The 20,637-nt window shown below is 41.0% G+C and overlaps 1 long non-coding RNA gene across 1 annotated transcript; it reads right to left on the reverse strand.

Moving 5' to 3' along the window:
- Positions 1 to 9,909: 9,909 nt before the first annotated feature.
- On the reverse strand, positions 9,910 to 20,341 carry LOC116656862. The gene is made up of 3 exons (XR_004311869.1): positions 20,268 to 20,341; positions 19,704 to 19,710; positions 9,910 to 9,921 (listed from the first exon to the last, which is right to left on the reverse strand). It is a non-coding gene; the product is annotated as an uncharacterized LOC116656862 (long non-coding RNA).
- Between the last annotated feature and the right edge of the window lie 296 nt (positions 20,342 to 20,637).

A 20,637-nucleotide genomic window follows, 5' to 3' on the forward strand; every position in this document is an offset into this window, starting at 1 on the left:
TAGGATAGAGCCTTGAAGGGGCATACAAAATTAAAGGGCAAAGACAGAAAAATGAGAAAATATTCTACAAAGTTAATAAAATACATACACTCTGGATCAGATCAGCAATTCTCAGTAACAGCTAATTGAAAAATGACCATGAGGTAAAATGTCTCTCTTGTCTGGAATTAGCCAACAGAAAATAGAATTAAAACAACTAACTAAAATTCTAAGTCTGTGAAGGTATAGAAGCCTACAAGCTAAATATGTCTCTTTCTGGAAAAAAGAGAGTCTCACCAGCTCTTTTCTGTGGAGCCTGAGGGGAGGTCTGTGAATTGATCTCTGCAAGTACCCAATTAGCAAAGTGAGTGATGAATAAAGAGACGTGAGCTTTGATGACAGAGATGATACTACTATTCACTTGTCCTGTAAAGTATGTCTTCACGTTCAGTGATCAATACCTCAGGGTCCTCAGGGATTGAGATTATAGGAAAATGCACAGCCTGGGCCCAGATCTACTCCATGAGCTCGTGACACTGCACTTAGATGTCTCAAAGCACCTCCAACTCCACCTGCGCAGAGCTGACTTCATGGTACTCCTCCCATAACCATCCTGCCCAGGGCTCCTGGTCGGGGGCAAGGCCTCCCTGCCTCTCCCAGCTCAGGCCCATCACTCACAGGCATGCCTGGACCCCTCCCTCAGAGCCCAGAGTTCCTCAATCACCGAGTCCCACCACCCACACCTGCCCTACCAGGTACTCACTGACACTTATCACTGGCTGTGCTGGGGACCACGTTGCACACTGTGCACACGTTATCTCACTGGATCTTCACATAAGTCTTGTGAATTGGGTACATCACTGCTTCAATTTATTAGATAAACTGTTGTTTCACTTTCTTGAGTGAGTCAACCAAAGTGACACGGCTACTAAGCCACAAACCTGGGACTGAAAACCAGTTGAAAATTGCAAATTGCTACACCTAGCAGCCACCCTACTGAGACTCATCACATCACCTCCTGCTGAGCCTTCTAAATGTTTCCAAGCATTCTACAAGCACAGAAGTGATTTCTTAAAGCACCCAACTCCCCTTCTTAAAATCCACCAGTGACTGTCCATTGCCCTTAAGAGAAAGCCCCACCGGACCTGAGCACAGCCCGCGGCCCGGCATCCTCGCTCCCTGCGCGGCCGTGCCGCCCCACCCACCATGCAGCTCCACACCTGCTGGTTCCAGGAAGAGGATGCTGACTCAGTACAACCCGGCTGACCCACTCGAACAATGATCACCCTCGTCAGTGGTCACCCTCTTCAATGCTGACTCTCAGAAAAATGTTTTCTCAAGATGAATCAATAACTTTTTCCTTACAACTTCCAGTCACTGATAATGAGCTCCCCCCAAAAGAGAGAAGACCTAATTCCCAGTCTCCTTATCTGTAAAGTGAAAATAACAAGGAAATATGTGAGGTTTTAAGAGAAATAATATTTATGTGAGGCTGAGGGACAATTCCCAACATACAGTAAGCACTCAATATGTGCTTACTTAATATTAATAAGAATATATTCCATTCCAGCAACCTTAAATCAATGCTTTATGGCTTTGTCCAACAGACTACTGACAAACTGCTGAATGAACCTCTTTGAGCAGATCAGCACAAGTGTACTGGGAGAAGTAAGCACTGACTCTAGTTACAGCTGCAGCCAACCAGCACTACAGGGCAGGGGCAGCTTGCTCAAACTCTTACATGTTGTTTGAGCATTTAGTTGTAGTTATTGAATAAAGACACATGTTCTTTAGTCAAAGCTCCTGAAACATACATCTTCAAAGATAGATGCAAATTAGGTTTCAAGTACAACACTCTCACTAGAAATTATTTGAAAATAATAGTCTTAGCTCCTCTGCACATCAAAAGAGCATGTTCTTGATGTATCTGACTAAATACACTGAAAGGGTTGTTTAAAAGATATTTAGATGAAGTCATCTTGAATAAGCTCTCAGTATCATTTGCATAGTGCCCCACTGAAGGGTCTCATTTCTCATTTCCACATAGGTGTTCAGGTAGTTTAACCAGGGTCTTGATTTCTTATAACACGGGTGTGGGAAGAGTTATGGATTGATTTATGTAGCAAATATAAACCTAGTGTATTTGCTGTGTAGGAATACTAGAAATAAACAAATTGATATATAGTCCCACCCTTAAGAAGCTCAGCCTTTCCATTTACAAGAGCATTAAAAAATAAAATGAGAGATACATTTAACAAAAATTTACAAGATTTGTACTTTGAACATTTTGAAGTATCACCAAAAAAAATTTAAAAGATCTACATATATGGAAGGCATACTGTGTTCATAGAATGGTAAACAATATTGTTAAAAATGTTAAAACTACCAAAAGTGATCTACAGATTAAATGGAATCCTTATCAAAATTCCAGCTGACTTCTTTGCAGAAATTGAAAAACTGATCCCAACATTCATACGGAAGTACAAGGGACCCAGGACAGCCAAAACAATCTTGAAAAATAACAGCAAAGTTGGAGGACTCACACTTTAAAAGTTACTAAAAAAACTAAAGTACTCAAGTCAGTATGGTACTGGCATAAGTTTGGATACATAAATCTAAGAGACAGAATAAAAAATCCAGGGGAAAAATACTTACATTTACAGCCAGTTTTCCACAAGGGTGCCAACAACACTCCATTGAAAGAATAGTCTATTCAACAAATGGTGCAGGGACACCTGGGTATCTGCAGGAAAAAGAATGTATCTGGAATCTGGACCCCCTTATTGTATATAATAAAAAAATTCATTCAAAATGGATCACAGACAGAAATGTATAAACTAAACCCATAAAATTTCTAAATGAATACATAGTATAAATTTTTGTGGTCCTAGGATAGGCTATGGTTTCCAGGATATAATACCAGAGCACAAGTGATAGGAGGAAAAAAACAGGTAAAATGGACTTCATCAAAATTAAAACCTTTTTGTTACAAAGGACATCATCAAGAAAGTGAAATGACAGGGGAAGAGTGCATGCTTAGCAAAAAAATAAAATAAATGAATAAATCTAATTACCTCCCCTATAAAGAAATTGTTTTAATGTTTAAAAAAAGTAAAGTGAAATGGCAATCTGCAGAATAGGAGAAAAATTTTGCAAAACATGTATCTAATAAGAGACTAGTATCCAGGATATATAACAAATGTTTACAACTGAACAATACAAAGAAAATCGACTCAATTTTTAAATTTGCCAAGGATTTAAATAGATACACAAATGGCCAATAAGCATATGAAAAGATGCTCAGCATCACTAGCAAAATCAAAATCAAATTGAGATCTCATTTTACACCCACTAGGATGGTCATAATCAAAACATGGACAATAAGAAGTGTCGGTCAGGGGGCAGAGAAATGGGAACCCTCATATGCAGCCAGTGGAAAGAGACAATGGTGCAGCTGCTTTGGAAAAGTCTGGTGTTTCGTCAAAAGGTTAGAGTTATCATATGGCTCAGCAATTCCACACCTATGTATAGAGTCACCCCTCAGTATCCTCGGGGGGTTTGTTTCAGGAACCCCCCCCACCCTAGATACCAAAATCCAAGGATGTTCGACTCCCTTTATGTTCAGCCATCTGTATCCATGAAGTGGAAACTACAGATATGGCGGGCCACCTGTACAGCCAACAGAATGAAAACATATTTTCACAAAAACTAGTACATCAATATTCATAGCAGTATTATTCAGAGTAGCCAAAAGTTACAAACAATATCCATCCATCAATGAATGGATAAACATAATTATCAAGAAGAGTCCCACAAATTTTTGTTGATTTAATCTTTGACAAAGGAGGTGAGAACATACAATGGAATAAAGACAGCCTCTTCAGCAAATAGTGTAGGGAAAACTGGACAGCTGCATGTAAATCAATGAAGTTAGACTACTCCCTCACAGCATATACAAAAATAAATTCAAAATGGCTTAAAGACTTAAACATGTAGACAAGGCACTAATAAACCTCTTAGAAGAAAACATAGGCAAAACATCTGACATACATCTTAGCAATGTTCTCTTAGAGCAGTCTACCCAAGCAATAGAAATAAAAACAAAAATATACAAGTGGAATCTAATTAAACTTACAAGCTTTTGCACAGCAAAGGAGACAATAAGCAAAACGAAAAGACAACATATGGAATGGGAGAAAATATTTGCAATAAATGAGACTGACAAGGACTTAATTCCCAGAATATACAAACAGTTTTTACACTTAATAAGAAAGAAAAACAAACAATTCAATCAAATAATGGGCAGAAGACCTAAACAAACATTTCTCCAATGAATACATACAAATGGCCAATAGGTACATGAAAAACATGCTCTATATCATTATCAGAGAAATGCAAATCAAAAATACAATCAAGTATCACCTCACACCAGTCAGAATAACCATCATTCAGAAGTTCACAAACAATAAATCCTGGAGAGGTTGTGGAGAAAAGGGGAACCTCCTACACTGTGGTGGGAATGCAGTTTGGTGGAGCCATTGTGGAAAACAGTATGGAGATTCCTCAAAAGATAAAAAATTGACCTCCCATATGACCTAGCAATCCCACTCCTGGGCATATATCCAGAAGGAAACCTAATTCAAAAAGACACCTGCACCCCAATTTTCACAGTAGCACTATTTACAATAGCCAAGACATGGAAACAACCTAAATGTCCACTGACAGATGACTGGATAAAGAGGTTGTAGTATATTTATACAATAGATTACCACTCAGCTGTGAACAAAAATACTGCAATATGAGTGAAAATACTGCAAACATATCAGTAAACAAAGAATGCTGAAACCAAGTCATCAGAGGCTGCCGCCACCCCCCAACTGGGGACAGGCCTGAAGCACAGCCTCTGCAGCCACTGACAATGGTGCACCCTGAGCGGACTCAGAATAAGAAAGGACAGGATACTGGACCTAGATAGCTAGGTGCTTGTCCAAGGAATGAATTCAGTGAGCCCAAATGTTTGCTTCCTCCCATAAATAGAAAAGCACTAAATTGTTTAACATGAGATGCCTGATTGCCTTTAGATAACAAGTAATCTCTTATTGTTCCAACTACCTGATCTTTGTTGTAAAGCTCCTATATATCCTAGCTCCTCCCTACCTCTTTGGAGCAGTCCCTCAAAGTGATCTGAGAGGCTGTCATCCCTGTTAGAGTCCTCCCACCAAATAAAACATAACTCTTAACTTTTAGGCTGCATGTTTATTTCAGTTGACACAACCATAGAAAATAATAAAATAATGCCATTTGCAGCAAAATGAATGGACCTGGAGAATGTCATTCTAAGTGAAGTAAGCCAGAAAGAGAAAGAAATATACCATATGAGATCGCTCATATGTGGAATCTAAAAAAAAAAAAAAAAAAAAGACAAACTTATCTACAGAACAGATACAGACACAGAGACATAGAAAGCAAACTATGGTTACCAGAGGGGAGAGGGTGTGGGAAGGGATAAATTGGGAGTTCAAGATTTGCAGATACGACTATGTATAGAATAAACAGCAAGTTTATACTGTATAGCACAGGGAAATATATTTAATATTTTATAGTAACTAATGTTAAAAAAGAATATGAAAATGAATATATATATGTTCCTATATAACTGAAGTGTTGTGCTGTACTCAAGAAACTGGCGCAACATTATAAACTGACTACACTTCAATAAAAATATTTTTAAATAGACCAAAAAAAAAAAAAAGAAAGAGAAAGGATATTATCAAACCAAAAGAATAAAGAACTGATTCAGGCTATAACATGGATGAAACTTGAAACATGATGCTAAAATAAGCCAGATACAAAAGGGCAAATACTGTCCTTTTAGGTGAAGTGTATCTAAGCATTCATTGTACTACTCCTGTAAATTTGCTAGAGGTTTGAAGTCTATCAAAATAAAAATAAATTGTATTATTCATTAAAAAACATAAAATGATTCATCACAGGAGAGCTCTAAGTAATAAATGCAGAAATGCATGTAAAGCTCCTGGAACAACACTTTGCATGTCCACAGACAGTCTCTGCTGTCACTGCCACTCAGAGGGTGATGCCAGAGCTGATGAGAGCTGCCTCCACTCACTCCCCTGCAGACAGGAGTGAGGGCCTGGGCTCTGACAGGTAGGGTGACCATAAAACTGTGTCAGACACAGCCAAGCACCAGACTCTGTGTTACACAACTTTTGTGTACAAACTGCTACATGTAACATAAACACACTACAGGGATGTTTCTTACAACACAGGGAATATAGCCAATGTTTTACAATAACTATAAATGGAGCATAAAATTAAAAATTGTGAATCTATTGTACACCTGAAACATATAATATTGTAAATCAACAATACCTTTATAAAAAAATTAAAAAAAATTTAAAATATTATCACTTTAGTATTCAATTTGGTGTTTAAGTAACTACTAAACAGCTTAGAATGTATAAAAGCATTTAAGTATATCTGTTTACATATTTATTTACTTTCAGCCTTCTGCTAAAAGAGAAATTAAACAATTTTTTAGACACAACTTAACAACCATAAAAACAAAAAGACAAAAGTGAGAGTGAAGAGAAAATGGGGATTCAATACTTAAATGAAACCAGGGGGAGGTAAAGTCATAAAAATGCATGCCATGAAGTCAGGGTAAGTGTTTAAGGCCGACTAGAAATTCAGCTCTAAGATTCTTGGCAGCTGAAGCAAAAAGAAAAAGATGATCAGGTGGGTGGTAGAGCATTTGCTTAGCGTGCACGGGGCCCTGGGTTCAAGCCCCAGGGCCTCCACTAACAGATAAACACACCTAATTACCTATCCCCCCAAAAGAGCCCCAAAGAAAAGAAAAAGAGAAATTTCTTTCTTAAAAAAAGAAACTGAAGTTAAATTTAGATTAAATACTTTTAAAAAAGAAAAAAAAAAAAAGAAAATGGAAAAGAAGTTGAGTGACAGAAGCCATAATTCCTGTGAGACAAATCTGCAGTGGCTGCTGGCAGGTCTCCAGTTCCCACGTGGGAAAATCCAAAACTTCCTTCTCACCACCCAGAGTCGTCCTCAGGCCCACCCCACCCCTCCCCCTGCTGAATGCAGGAGCACAAGCAAGGGGCTCGAGCTTCAGCCTGGCCTTTGCTCTCTCTCTGTCATCACAGTGAGGCAGGATGGAAGGGGGCAGGCCACAGCCATTCAAGGAATGCCACAGCAATTAACATCAAAATGGTAAAAGATTCAACCCCCAATAGGCCTTGAGGCTCAGGATGAAGAGATTTAATATCTAGCAGATCTTGAGCTTCATTATATGTCCATTGTAACATTAACATGGTGAATAACACGCCCACAGGCACCATGGCAGTCCCAAGGCTAGCCACAGAAGGTCCAAGTGTTGGAAATGGCCAACTGCCTGGGAATCCCAGCTCCTCTCCTTAGTCTGGTCCTACTTATTAGCTTATGAAACCACCAAACCCATAAAACCAGCAACAGGGCACCTCGTGGTGCCCCTCTCTCTATGGAGTGTGTGTCTACTTTTAATCTGAGCACCCAATCCACACACCTCATGGCCCTTCTCTTGCCTTTCAGTGTATCTCTTTGAATAAATCTACATTTACTCAACTGTGGCTCGCCTTTGAATTCTTTCCTCTGTGAAGCCAAGGACCCACGCCTGGCGGGGCACATCCCAGGGGCTCAACCAAAGCCTGGGACACAGCCCTTCTCATGCCCCACATTTGTTTTCCTGTATCAACAGGACTGGGCTGCAAAGGGAGATCTGAGGCCCCAGCTAAGAGACAGAAGCAGTCCCCAGGGCTCAGATTGGCAGGCAGGCCCTCCCCCAACAGGGGCCCTCGAGTCCGCCTGGTTCTCTGTTGTGCTGAATTCCCGTCCAGAGAGCATTCTCCCTATGCCTGTCCCCACAAAACCCTTCTTTCCTAAATACAAGAACATCATGTCACATTCCTCTTGTTCAACCAGGAAATTTTCAGCCCCCTCTCTTTTTTCCTTCCCCAGTAAAGAACCTGACTTTCCTCCCTTCCCATCCCACTTCTTTCTTTGTGAGAAATCTGCATTCCCTACACACCATCCTGAAAGCAGGTGACTAGCTGGCTGGGACTGAAATATTTCAGTCTCATAAAGCCTGCGTCCTTTCACTTTCCCCTTTCTACCTTAACAAAGACTTTCCTGAGTCTCCCACCCCTCTGAATCTGAACTTGACAAAGTGCCTGCCGAGGTTACAGTTACTATGTGCATATCTCCCAGGTTTTGGCTAGGTTTCCTTCATAAGATCTTCATTAAGGAGCTACATCAAGAAGCTTAAAGAGACTATTCTTACATCTGAGTGGAGGAGTCTGCATAAAATTTAAATGGCTTTGAAGAGAGAGTTAACCAGGGACAGAGAGGTCGCAGGTCCTTGTCAACAGCGTCATGAGGCAAAATGTTCTTCAACAGCTAAGAGTGGCTTCTGAACACTGGATCGGCAGGGAGGACATGCCAGGCAGTTAGTGGGGTGAGTGACATTGGGTATGCTCCACCAGCTGGGTAATTATTATATTATTTTCTAGTTTTCCAAACAATTTCTTACTACTTCTTTCTCTTATTGTCACATACTATTTCCTACGAATTAAGAAAATCAATGTCAGTCATTTGGACCACTTGGGGGAAGCTACCCAGGGGGAAGAGCCCCTGGGACATAAGAGCCACAACAGTCTAGGTTTAAAGACCAGTGAGGGTATTTCCAAGGTAATCACGGGCATGCAGCAAACTCTCCAGCTTCAATTACCTCATCTCAAAGGTGGGGCCAATAAAACTACCAAGCAAACTGCGTGATGATTATGGCCGACATCTGTTTACTAGGTAAGTGCCCATGACAGCTGCCACTTAATGAGGAATGAATATGATCAACGAGGCCCAGTCTAGCTGGTCACACGCGCCCTGCCTTCCTGCCTTGGTGCAGGAGCAGAACTTGTTTAGCTGAGATGAACGCCCCCAGAGCAGCCCCGATGGGAAAGCTCCCAGCTCTGCATGGCGAGGCGTGTTCCTTTCCTTCTCAGAGATGATCACAGTTTGTAGTCGTCTGTTTGTATGTTTATCCCTTTAGTACCTGCCTCCCCTCCGGAGTTTCTGCTCAAGCAGCACTGGGCCAGGTGTGTCTTGCTGCCTGCTGGATATTCTGGGCTGGGAGGCAGCTGATCCCACATCTGGCTCTGGTGCTGAATGGAGAGGGCAGAAAGCCTAGAGGCCCATGCTTTATGGAAGCCCCTGCACCCAGAATTATGGTCTGACTTGGGGCAAATGACACACTCTTCTTTACCCTGAGGTTCCTCATCTGTTCATGAAAATAACTGTCCATGGCACACAGCATTACAAGGATTAAAGGAAATCATCAAATTCACAACCTAGTCAAGGGGCTACCAGTGTGTCATCAACAGACACATGCTACCTTTTTGGCTCTAACACACCCCAAGTGGGGCGGACGCACACAGTGAACACTAAGTGCCAAAGTGTGTTAAGTGTTTCATGTGTGTTATAATACTGTTTACAACTTACAACTAACCCAGGAAGAAGCAAATATTATCATGCCCAATTTACAGATTCACCAATAGGCTAAGGGAGTTTACATTCTAGTCCAAGGTCCTATGGTGAGGAAATGGTGATTTAAACCTGAAGCTGGGGTGCCCAAGCCTGTGCTCCTTCTCTCCCCCATCCACCTGACCACTTACCTGTGAAATCCACCTGTCCAATACATAAGTTTGCACCCGGCCAGCTCTTAAATGCAATGTGTGCCACGTTTGTCAATGTTCGTTAATTAACATAAACTGCTCTCAGAAACCGTTACAGAAAGACAGGTGGCCCCACTTCCCTGCCCACAAAGAAGAGGAATTCTGCCTTGCCTTCTGTAATGTGCAGAAACTCTTCCCTACACCACTAAATCCAAATGTGTGCTTCGTCCATGTTTATGATTACACAGGGCTTATTAAAGCACAAGTTAACTGCAATAATTCCATCTCAGTTCCTTTCCAAGTTCCCAGATTAGCCCAAATCAGATCCAGAACAGACACAAATCATCAATTCTGCAATGAATCACACTGGATCAAGAACCAAAAGTCTGTCCTAGTCCAGAAGAACTATGGATCCCTCTTTGTTTCTGTCATTATAAAATCCCACGAGAACTCATTACTTTGCTGTCTGCTCATCTGGCAACCAAACTCGGAGAAGAGTTAACTCAGCAGAGTGCTATGCTGGGGAGAACACACCCACAGCAGCACGGCGGACTGCCTGCCCTCTTGCATGCTCTGAGGACCCCAAGTGTCCTCTGTGGAGACCAGGCCAACAGAGCTGTTCCTAACAGCTGCAAAGTCCCACACATTAAATAAAAGCATTTTATTTTATACTATATGTTATGGATATATCCACGTCTGAAAAATAGCTTTACCAGGAGCCCAAATCTTCCACATTAATCTGGAAAGGCAATTCTGGTCCCCAAGGGAAAGCAAGTCTTAAGACGATGCTAAGTCCTCCAAAGTCCTCTCCACGACCATCAATCAAACTGCTTGCAGACGGCTATATGTCTGTTTTTAAAGAACCCCCCACCTGCCCTTGGGTGTTACAATGTCCCTCTATGCCCTCCCATCTCAGTGTAAGAGCAGCCATTGCAGAACCTTGAAGTACAGCACTGACAGGACTGGATACAAAGGATCAGAGCTAAACTAAGCCTTCTGGTGACATAAGCTTATCATTCTGTCACTTTAGAGATGAATATATATATATAATATATATATATATTATATATATATATACAGAGGTATGGTGATCTTGCTCAAAGTCACACAGCTAAGAAGTGGCAAAGTCCAAAACTCTGCTCCTCCCCTCCAGTGTGATGCCCCAGCTGGGACTCCCACAGGGTTCTCTCGTGCCTGCCTGACCAGTCCTTTGCTGTCACTCATGACCCACCACAGGGTCTGTCCCCAGCCTGCCTTTTCAGCATCTTTTCTTCCCAGTTTCTCAGGAACAAGGCTGCTCGGGCCACTATATGATTCCCGGCTCCCTGAACGCTCCGTGCTCAGGTAGGTCATGCCTGTGCATCTGGCCCCCTGCTCAGAGGCTCTTCCTCCCCTGCAGGTGGATGTTTCCAGTATCTGCAGGGACACCCCCTCAGGGGAGCCCTCCTCTCACCCTCAGCATGGCAGGTGTCCCAGGCCACATCCCAAGCTGCCCCATTAGGACAGCATGTGCCCAGGACTGCTAGACCAGCAGCCTCAGAGCCAGGGATTATGCCCAGGTCACCATGCAAACCTATTGACTGCCTCACAGCCCCCACCCAGCAGGTCACCCAGAAGTCACAGTAAGTGACCCACCCAATCCAGAAGTCTGTTCACTTGCCAGCACCGCTGATGACTGGTTTCCAACCTTTGGTCAGTTTTGCACAAAACAGCAGCTTCCACTGTGAAGCGGGATGTTTTCGCTTCTGCTGCCCATCCTTACTGGAAACGTCAAGGGAAACCAAAAGGTCTTTTCTCAACCCTTTTCTAATGACACCTTCCCACTCACAATACTCAAATGCTCAAGAGCTTTCGGTACACGTGTTTTTGTTTCCCTAATGCTAAGTGGCTCAAAACACCGTGGGATTCTTTCTCTTTTGAGGATATTTGTACTCAGTTTATCGGCTTTACTCTGGTTTTGTCTCCCTGTTCATTGTCCCTGGCAGTTGCCACTTCTCACTCCTTTCAGCAGCCTCCCTTCCAACATCTAGTCTAGGAAATCAGCTGTGATTAGGTACCTGGGGGAAGTCACAGAAGATGGAACTAAGACAAAGAGAGGCTATGTAATTTGCCCAAGGAGATCAGCTTCAAGCCCCAAAAGTGTGAATCAAGTCCCTCTGCTTAACTCTTATGCTAAACAATTTAGCTTTTTATAGATTATGGTTATAAACAGATGAGCTATCAAAATATATACAAGGACACACATCAACTCTAAGATGCTCATTAACTCCACTATTTTGTTTCTATTTTATTTGTATTGAAAAAATTAAGAACCTCTGCAGTCAATATAGCAAAATGTTAATGGGTTTTAAATCCAGAAGATAGAGATGTGAGTGTCTCATTACTCATACTTTTTTGTATGTTCAGAAGACAAAACGATATGAAAGTCTCTCTTCTCTCCCTCTACTCACCACCTGCTCTCACCTGAGCTCCCATACCATACATCTAACAGTCTTTCATTTTACCCACAGCTGATCTCATCACTTTCCCCCCAGAACTCCTTCTGCAGCTTTTCCTCCTCAGAGCACAGCATTTACCTCATTAATCCACCCAAAAACCTGGGCCTTACTCCATCCTACCCTGACAGACATCATTCATCCTTTCATTTTTACCATCTGAACATGCCTTCAATCTGTTCGCTTTTTCCCACTGACCATCCCACCTCTCAGGTGGAAGCCACCATCACTGCCCACATGGACTCACAAGTCTCCCAGGTGGCCCTCCAGAGGCTCTTCCCTACTTGAGACAAATGGGATTATGTCACTTCCGTGCTTTAAAGACTTTTTTCAAACCCACTGTTCTTAGAAGAAACTCCAAGTTCTTCACCTGGTGAAGGTCTTTGCCATGAAACTGTCAGCTCAGAGAGGGCAGGACCCTCCCTCTCCCCTAGACCCACCCTCTCCCCCTTAGCCCCACCCTCTAGTACAGCACCTGGCTAGGGAGGACCTGCTGAGCTACACCAGCCTGTATTCTAACCCTGGTCTTGAGTTCTTAGCAAACTGCTTCACTTACCCATACAAATCCAAGGTAGATTAGAAAGATTTTAGATGTTTACCTAGACTATTGATTTGGGGATTTTGCACTAGGAACCTGCAAGTACATGTTCTAATGATTCTGTCTTCTTAAAACCACGTCCATATTTAAGTAGTATTTGTGGAATGCCTTCAGAGTAAAAGGACACGTATTTTCACAGGCTTCATGTTTTATAACATGAACAACCCGGACAGGGTCACAAATGGAACCGTCTCACAAGTGACAGAAGACAAGTGAGAGGCATACAGCAACAGGTCACAAAGATGGTAAGGGCAAAGTTGTTTCTCCAACCCCCCCAAAATTCCTGAAAGAATCGAAAATTCTGAATTTTGGAAGTAAAAGACTATGATATAAAGAAATAAAATATATAACCCTCGTCATCAGGGTTTCTTGAACTGACACCAGAGTTTTTAGCAGGCCATAATGAATCCTACCTAGCACAGAAAAATCAGATGGACTAGTGGTGAGTAAGTTCCAGGAAAACTGCAGTAATTTCTCCACTTGTAAGAGGACACACACTCACCTGTCAATGGTGAATGTAAACCGCATTCTGGAGAATTTCAGAAACTTCCAGGCTCCGCTTCTGGATGGCAAGGACACGGACAGCTTGGATGCATGCTTCTAACTCAGTCACTGGCATTCCTACACTTCAGGGGAAAAAGGAGGCCCTCAGTCAAGAGCAGAGATATTCCTGTCATGTCCCTCAGGTGGTGCCTCAGGGACTCAGTGCCCTGCAGTAACCCAGCCCCAGGCGAGGACCAGCAGCATGGACCATCCATGCAGGAGGGGCACTGTGCTTGAGAAAGCCCATCCCTGATGGGGGCAAGAGGGGCTGGTGGGGTTGAGTGAACCTATATATTCTCACAGAAATTCATTGCTCACCTGCATTCAAGTGATACAAACAACAGTAGCAGGCTATTTTAGAAAATTTCAATTGCCAGTGGAAACTTTACCATTCCTTTCCATTTGTCCCCTGCATTCTGAGACAAGCTTAGGCTCTCTCACACCTGAAGTTCTGATGTAATAGTTGTGAATTCATTTTACTTTGCTGCAAATGTCCTAGCTCTCCATGTCACTGTGTCTGTCCTCTCTTAACACAGTTGGATGTCTTCCTGGATTTCTCCCTGACTTCCTTGCTCCTGCTCCTCAGACCCTAAGATAAAGGACAAGTGAAGACACATGACCACAAAAGGCACTGTGGATTTGACCAAAGTCCTCAGTGACCCCCTTGGTGAGTGCTGCCCACCCCTCACCTTCAGGTTTCAAGGTTGTGCCCAAGGTGACATCCAGCCAGGAGAGTGGCCTGGGCCACTTAAAAACTGTGTGTCTTGGGCTCGGGGACAGGTGCAGGAGCTGGTTCTGGATCTGGGTCATTTCCCACCTGTGCTCTCCTTTTTCCCGAGGCCCCACTGCCAAACCCTCAGGCCCCCTGTTCTTCTACCCTTATCTTATACTCCTTACCCTTTTCCTTTTCCTTTTCCCCAAGTTATCCCCAGATGGAGTGATTTTTTCAAACACAGTATCTGAGAAAATTTCCTACAGCTGAAAAAAGAGGTCTCCAGAGGTCAGTGCCCATATGCTGGTGCCTGAAGAGATCCCCAGGCTAGGGGGACCCTCACCAACACTCACAGGGCATCAGGCATGCTGCAGCATTGACCACCCCCAACAAGAGTTTGCTGAGACCTTAAGGCCTGTACAGCATCCCTGCTCTCAAAATTGCAGTTGGCCCATTTATTGATTATTAAGAAGCAAAAATACATAATTGTTCATTTCTTACTGAAATTATTTATGACATGGAAAAAGAAATTGTAATAGGAAAGAACAAATCTGACTCCGTGTTAGATCTGTTCCTTTGGCTTTAACCCTGTGCCCTGTTTTCTAGGCTCAGACTTGCTAGCTCTGCACCTTTTGTAAAGAAAGTTGTCTTTAGCCTGAAATATACAGGAGAGCCTATTCTCAAGGCTCTGACCTTTAAGGATATTAACACATTTGCACTTATATAAATGTAACAAGTTGCAGGATAGAAAGTAACATTTGTTTTGTTGGAGGTTTTACAGGGGCACCGTGATGTGACCCAAATGGACAGCTGCAAGAAAAAGGATTCCAAGAACAAACAATTCCTACAGCAAAAAGTTTGCAATAACCAACCACAGCCCCTCCCCTTTTTAGTATAAAAGGAGCCTGAATTCTGACTTGGGGAAGATGATTCTCCAAGACATCAGTCTGCCATCTTCTGGGTCTGCCAGCTTCTCAAATAAAGTCACTATTCCTTGCTCCAACACCTCATCTCCCAATTTATTGGCCTGTCATGCTGCGAGCAGAATGAGTTTGGACTCGGTAACAAAATGACTGCATTGGAGGTAGTATGTCTCCACTGTTTCCTCATTTCCAATATGTAGCATGCACATCATTTATGATCTAATGCAAATAATTCATCAAAAGCAACCACAAAAAAACTATGCTTACCTATCAACACTGAAGTCACAATCTATCAATTTTGTATGCCATTTAACAACACAACCAAAAAAACCTAACACAAGGACTTGATTCCATGGAAATAAAATTATTTCTACTCCTTCAGAACTTTCTTTTTTCTTTTCTATTTTATTTTGTTTTGCTTGTTGAAAGGAAAATAAAAGTCAAATCATTTTATTTCATGTATTTTGGTTATAGCTACATATTTTAAATACTACAAAGAGATTTAAATTGCAATAAAAAATTGTTTATGTATAAAGATATACACACAATAAATGGGGATTAGGAAAGTAATGGACATTTACAAAAAATCCACTGCACATCCAGTCTTTTACAAGCATATCCTTCCGTATAAGCTCTATGATCCAGGGGTCCCCCACCCCCATTCTCACTGCCAACTCCCTTAGTAATCAACTACCAAGGCACCAGCATAGAACCATGCGATCAGTATTTTAGGAATAAATGAGGGAATTATCTCATTCAATTCTAAAACAAAAACCCTAAAATAAATACTGAACTTATTTATAGATAAAGAAAATTGGACCCAAAAAAATAAAGTTTCTTCCCCAAGGTCAGAAAGCTAGTAACTGGTAAAGGCCGGGTTTGAACTCAGGTCTGCCTGATTCTAAAAACTAAGGTGGAAATCCCATTCGACTGGAGAGGGTCCAGCAGCACAGCCTATCAACCTATCTTTGTTTAGATCTAACCTTATACAGCTTGAGACAGCACCCAATTCCTATGGAACTCGAGGGCAAATGATAACAATAAGGATTTTATATCCAGTAATTTTCTTAGGTCTTATTTATAAAGTATCAGCAGGTAAGCAGAAAAACTCTGGGAAATATGAGTGGGTCCAGAGCTTTTTGCTGATTAGAAACCCAATCAGGACAGAGTGACCTTCCCATTAGAGGCCACATGGACATTAACTAAAGGCAGGTGAGCAATGAAAACTAGCAAGACCCTGGAACTCAAGCAAGAAGGATCCCTCCCATACCCCACCCAGTTGCCTCTTCATCCACGTGGACACGAAGACAGAAGACCCAGGTTCTAGTCCAAATTACACTATCATGGATTCTCACCTATAAAAGTTTATGACTCTATGCTGTCTTAAGTCCTTTCCAACTCAAATATGATGACACCAATATCTCAGGAGAATGTCTACGTCTCCACTTCCTCTTTTCTAATAGGAAAATATTTCTATGGCTACAAAGCAGAAATCCAATTAAAAAAAAAAAACATGCATGAAGCCAGGGGAAATTCTGTTTAAGAGACTTTGCTCTCACGAGCAGTGAATGAAAACTCAGAAAAGTTGGTCCTTCTCCCTAAGTGAGTGAGACATAACCTGGTGTGTGTGTGTGTGTGTGTGTGTGTGTGTGTGTGTGTGTGTGTGTGTGTGTGTGTGTGTGTAAATCCAATACAATAAAGTCTGGGATGTGTACAGATTTTTTTTATGTCACTGTCATTTCATGCGGGTGAGTGAACCTTTAAAGTAATTTGAATCGAGTGTTCTGAGAAAGTCTCAGGCTCTTTTGTTAAAGGAGGGAAAAGGAAAGGAGGAAAGAGGTAAATGAAGCAAAGGAGTAAGAATACTGCTAGGGAAAGGCAAGACATTAATTTTGTTCCTACTTGCATCACATACAAATTAGGAACTGGCTTTCCCCCGATGCCTTGTCGAGTACCGAATTGCAGAAGAGACGATAGCCCATTTCTCATTGAGCTTGTCACTGTACATGGCATTTTATAGGCACAAATTATTTACCCTGATCAAACACTCTAGCAGCAGGCCGTAATTCTCCTATTTTGAGAGAAAAGAAAACAGGAGTTCAAAGAGGGTATATAACTTAACAAAAGTCAGAGGACCAGTAAACAGGAGAGGATGGATTCAAACTCAGCTCTAACTGCAGAGTCTGCTCTTCCCACTCCTAGGACTGGAAAGCCCTTAACACACAGGCTCTCTGCTCCCCTGCTGTGTTCCTGGTACCAAGCATTTCCCATGGCGATGGTTTCCAGTTTTCAATGACACAGCACTCTGTGCAGCCAATGACTTTGATTGGATCTTGATTGTCTAACTGCCACTCTCACCAGGCTTCACCATACAGGCAGGAAAGCTGGCTTTCAAGTGCATTCAAAGCCACCCCTGGTCTAACCTGGGCTCTTCTGGGGCTTCTCCAGTCCAAAGGCAGCCATGAAACTGCTCAAAGTTTGTACATGAGCCACACTATCTCTCTCCATCTGTCTCACCACATATACTACATAGCTATGACCATTTTGATAATCTTGGATATACATTTTTAAAAATGGAAAAGAAAGGGCTCTGGAACAAATACTTAACACTTTCAATTTTAAATGACCAGTTACAAAGTGAGTATTTACAAAATGAATCTGCCTTTCTAGGTGTCAGTTTTAAGCAGTTAAAAAATAACAGCAAAAAAATTCTCACTTACACAATTAACAAAAACATAAACAATTATCTGGAATAAACTCAAAAATAATGCCCATGTTCTAAATGGAGAAACTACAGGACTGTACTGAAGGGTAAATTAAGAGGTGTAAATGTAGAGACATCAACATATTGCATGGAGGAGAGCAGCTTTGTAAAGTTATAAATTCTCCTAAAAATAATTCAAAATTTACTAAAAAAATCCCAGGAAAATTGCAATCTGATTTTTTTTTAATTGAACAAAATATTTTAGAATTCTTTAGGAATAATAAAGTCATAATACTAGCCAAAAATTTTGAGATAGAAGAAAATAATCAAAAAAAAAAAAGAATCACACTGTTAGATATTAAATAAATTTTTACAATATGTAAGATATGGTGCTTGAGTAAGAAAGGAAGATTGACAGAAAGGAACTATGAGCTCAAAAAGAGACTAGTGCACATAAGTATTTTGTACAGGCGGGATTTCAAATCAAAGAGAAAAGTATGAATTCAATAATTCTCCTGGGACAACCAGAGAATCACCTGGAAAAAATAAATTCTATTCCTGTAATAAGGACCACAAAATAAATTACAGATAGTGATGTAAATATTAAAAAATACTAATAACAGCAAATACAACTCTTTGCACATATTAATTCAACTTAACCTCACTATAAGAAGTACTATTATTATCTCCATCTTAGAGATTAAAAAAAAAAAACCTACAGAAGAGATTTATTCATTATAAGAAAGTATTTCTAAGAATACCAAATATAAAACTGATAAGGAAGAGATTTACTATCTTAAGAATATTTTGGGCCACAACCAAAATAAAAAACCTCCTGAGCAAAATGAAAGGCAATCAATGTTAAGAAACATATCTGTGATACATGTTGATGAAGACAAGAAGTTAATGTTCATAACATACAAAGAGCTGTCACAAAGCAACAAGAAGCTCCCCATTTAAATGTGTGCAAAGGACAAAAAGGATCATTCATTTAAAAAAAAGTCAAATGGCTAATGAATGAAAAATGCTCAGTACCTCACTGGTCATCAAATGCAAACTAAAACAATGAAAAAGAACTTTTGCTCATCATATTAGGAAATATTTTTAAAAGATATACTATCTAGTGTCTGTCTGTGGGAGAACAAAGTGTGAGCGATCTTTTTGGAGGACGACATGTCAATGGACATGTAAACTCTGGAAAACGTACGTACACACTGACTCAACTCCACTTCTAGGAAACTTTCCTTTAAAAAAAATCAATCTAAAAAGATGTATCCATCAGGGCATTTACACAGCAGTGTTTAAAATGGCGGGAAGAAAAACTGAAGTGAAATCATATCCAGCAATAGAGAATTGGTTACATAAGTAATTCTGCATCTTTTCATCACCCACTGGAGAAGGAATTTCTAGAGTCATTTGAAAAGAGCCTGTGATGAATGTAAATGTCACATCCAGGGACTAACTTTCCAGAAGCCTTAACTAAGGGAATACTCATACAAGATCACAGGAATGTACAAGATGTACAAGAAGGATGCCAGTCAAACATCCTTTCTGACAGTGGAAAATGAAGAAAACCTAAGTGTCCACCATCAAGGCAATGATGCGGTAAATCACGGCGAGCTGCAGGCTCTGAGGGTGCTGGCATTTCGGCGTGGTCCAGGGCCTTGTCCACAGCACTCTCCCACCAAAGCTGTCCATAGACAAGAGACCACCCCCTCACATCAGGAGAACCCTCCACTTTATCTGAAAGGACCGGGCGGGTCTGGAGTGAGAGGACATCTATGATATACCGCTGAGTGAATAAAGCAAGCTGCAGAAAAACATATAGTATGGTCTTATTTTTCAATAAAGTATATATACACACACGTATACATAGATTTCTCATATACGTGTATATATATGTATGTCATAGGGTTAAAGGTCATAAAATATATATACCAAATTTTCAACAACTTTTACTCTCAGGAAATAAGGGGAGGGGAGGTAGGGGCCTTTAATTTTTCACTTGATACCACTCTTCTTTAGCACCACAGTTCTCTTCAGTATTTCAGCTAAGTATATTTGGAGTTTGGAAGTTTATTTAAGTCTGAAGTAAAATGGATGATGGCTCCACAAGACAGAATGCTATACTGGTCATTAAAAATCATGCCAGAGGAGATTGAATATTGTAGAAAAACATGTAATAAGCCAAATGGAAAATGGAGGTCTCCACACAGTAAACAGGCACAGAGTGATCGCTGGTTTTTATGACAGAGGTGATATACACTCATGGAAAGAACAGAAAATAGATGTTAAAGTGTTAATTATTATCTCTGAGTAGAGGGACCAGGATAGCCTTTTTTGCCCCTTTTTTTCAAACTTATTATATTAAATACACATTTTTCATCTGAAAGAAAAAAGCATTTTTAGGTGTGTAGTATCACATATTGGAAAATAATACATGAATACTTACAGAAACAAATATCTAGGAGATATCACAACACCGTTACACAGTGTAAAACAGGCAATCCTGATTAACGCAGCATCATTACATAAGGACCCACAAAGTAAGATCACCTGCTGTAACAGGGTGTGACCCCCTTCTATTTGTCAGATGTGTCTTCAGGGCTGAGGCAATTCTGAGCACGGCCAGTGTCAGTGCTGGTGTCTGAACTGATGCCACTGGTGGTGAAGGCAACTGAAAGCCAAGAGGAAGAACAGAAATCATCTTCTGCCTTTTCTGTCTTGTTTCTTTGTTACTTTAAAAGAGAGGCACACATAAGATAAACTGTGAATCTTCCCTACTGAAATTTCAGTACTGAAACCACTTTTAAAGTCTTCACAGCTTATATTCTGCCTATAAGTGTCTTTTCAACAAAGCATCATATTATTAAATTAATCAATTAATTAACTCCTTGTTGAAACTTTCTATTAAAGAACATGAAATGCACTACGTGAAAGCACCAC

This window comes from Camelus ferus, chromosome 16 (genome assembly GCF_009834535.1).
Source record: "Camelus ferus isolate YT-003-E chromosome 16, BCGSAC_Cfer_1.0, whole genome shotgun sequence".
Classification (NCBI taxonomy): Eukaryota; Metazoa; Chordata; class Mammalia; order Artiodactyla; family Camelidae; genus Camelus; species Camelus ferus.